This window comes from Meles meles, chromosome 6 (assembly GCF_922984935.1).
Source record: "Meles meles chromosome 6, mMelMel3.1 paternal haplotype, whole genome shotgun sequence".
NCBI classification, from domain to species: Eukaryota; Metazoa; Chordata; class Mammalia; order Carnivora; family Mustelidae; genus Meles; species Meles meles.
In genome coordinates, this window is record NC_060071.1 from 39,525,628 (window position 1) to 39,528,119 (window position 2,492).

Genomic DNA, 2,492 nt, shown 5'->3' on the forward strand with positions numbered 1-2,492 from the left:
GCAAGTTAGTGCAGCCACTTTGGAGAACAGTGTGGAGATTCCTGAAGAAATTAAGAATAGAGCTTCCCTATGACCCTGCAATTGCACTGCTGGGTATTTACCCCAAAGATACAGATGTAGTGAAAAGAAGGGCCATTTGTACCCCAATGTTTATTGCAGCAATGGCTACGGTCGCCAAACTGTGGAAAGAGCCAAGATGCCCTTAAACGGATGAATGGATAAGGAAGATGTGGTCCATATACACAATGGAGTATTATGCCTCCATCAGAAAGGACGAATACCCAACTTTTGTAGCAACATGGACGGGACTGGAAGAAATTATGCTGAGCGAAATAAGTGAAGCAGAGAGAGTCAAGTATCATATGGTTTCACTTATTTGTGGAGCATAACAAATAACATGGAGGACATGGGGAGATGGAGAGGAGAGGGAGTTGAGGGAAACTGGAAGGGGAGATGAACCATGAGAGACTATGGACTCTGAAAAACAACTAGAGGGTTATGAAGGGGCGGCGGGGGGGGTGGGGGGGTTGGGAGGTTGAGGGACCAGGTGGTGGGTAATGAGGAGGGCACGTACTGCATGGAGCACTGGGTGTGATGCCAAAACAATGAACACTGTTATGCTGTAAATAAACAAATAAAAATAAATAAATTAAAAAAAAAAACACAAAAAAAAAACAACAAAAACAAAAACAAACAAACAAAAAAGAACTTTAAAACAATGAGGACAGTTTAGGAGACTTCTGGAACAATATCAAGCATACATAGAAAATTTTAATTCCTAGAAACACACAACATTCTAAGACATAGTCAAGCAATAGAAAAATGTTCTCTTTCACAATGGGTTTGTCGCCAGAACACAGGTCTCATGAAAACCACTGCCAAACCTAAACCAAAATGGAAAAGGAAAAGACTCATATCAACATCATCACTAGACACATAGATTTGGACTAGTTTCCACTACTGATCATCTGATCTGCAAATGTAGTAGTGACAAAAAGAACTATCAAAAAATTTGAGAAGGAGACTCCTGAGATGGGAAAGAGCTCCTTCAAGTATGCCTGGGTCTGGGATAAACTGAAAGCTCAAGGTGAACATGGTATCCCACTGATATCTCCCTGTGGAAATTTGAGATCAACAAGTATTATGTGACAATCATTGATGCCCCAGAACACAAGGATTTCATCAAAAACATGATTACAGGCACATATCAGGCTGACTGTGATATCTTGATCGTTGCTGCTGTGTTAGTGAATTGGAAGCAGGTATCTGCAAGAATGGGCAGACCCATGAGCATGCACTCAAGCTTACATACTGGGTGTGAAACAACAAAGTTTTGATGTTAACAAAACGGATTCCACTGAGCTACAGTCAGAAAAGATACAAGGAAATCATTAAGGAAGACAGTACATACATGAAGGAAATTGGTTACAACCCTGACAAAGTAGCATTTGTGCCAATTTCTGGTTGGAATGGTGAAAACATGCTGGAGCCAAGTGCTAACAAACCTTGGTTCAAAGGACGGAAATTCACCCATAAAGATGACAATGGAAGTGGAACCACATTGCTTGAAGCTCTGGACTGAATTCTGCCACCAACTCCTCAGACTGATGATTCTTGTGTCTGCCCCTCCAGGACATCTACAAAATTAATGGCATTGGTACTCTGCCTGTGGGTCGAGTGGAGACTGACATTCTTAAACCTGGCATGGTGGTCACCTTTGCTCCGGCCAATGTTACAACTGAAGTAAAGTCTGTTGAAATGCACCATCAAGTTTTAATTGAGGATCTGTCAAAAGGTTCCCTGTGGCAATATGTGTAGTGACAGCAAAAATGGCCCACCAATGGAAGCAGTTAGCTTCATGGCTCATTACCCTGAACCATCCAGGCCAAATCAGTGCTGGATGTGAACCCGTGCTGAAATGTCACACAGCTCACAATGCTTACAGCTTTGCTAAGCTGAAGGAGAAGATTGATTGCTCTCCTGGGAAATAGCTAGAAGATGGCCCTAAGTTCCTGAAATCTCATGATGCCACCATCATTGATATGGCTCTTGACAAGCCTATGTCTGTCGAGAACTTCTCTATCCTCCTCTGTTCTATTTCACTGTTCATTACATGAGATAGATGGTTGCTGTGGATGTCATCGAAGCACTGGCCAAGAAGGCAGTTGAAGCTGGCAATGTCACTAAGTTTGACCAGAAAGCTCAGAAGGCTAAATGATTGTAATCCCTAATACTTGCCACCCCAGTCTTAATCAGTTGTGGAAGAAAAGTCTCTGAAATATTTTTGTCAGTTGACCATTTAAATTTAATAATAAAAGACTGGTTAATTATAATGATATATTGCCAAAACCTTCAAAAGGAAAGGACAGTATTTTGTGGACCATTTGGTGTGTGTGAGTGCATGCATGTGTGTGTGTAGCAGTTTTAAGTTATTAGTTTGAAAATCAGTACTCTTTAATGGAACCAACTTGACAAAAATCTTTCACAGAATT

At 41.2% G+C, this 2,492-nt stretch overlaps 1 pseudogene; it reads left to right on the forward strand.

Moving 5' to 3' along the window:
* The first annotated feature begins 894 nt into the window (after positions 1 to 894).
* On the forward strand, positions 895 to 2,218 carry LOC123944191 (annotated as a pseudogene).
* The last annotated feature ends 274 nt before the right edge of the window (positions 2,219 to 2,492 follow it).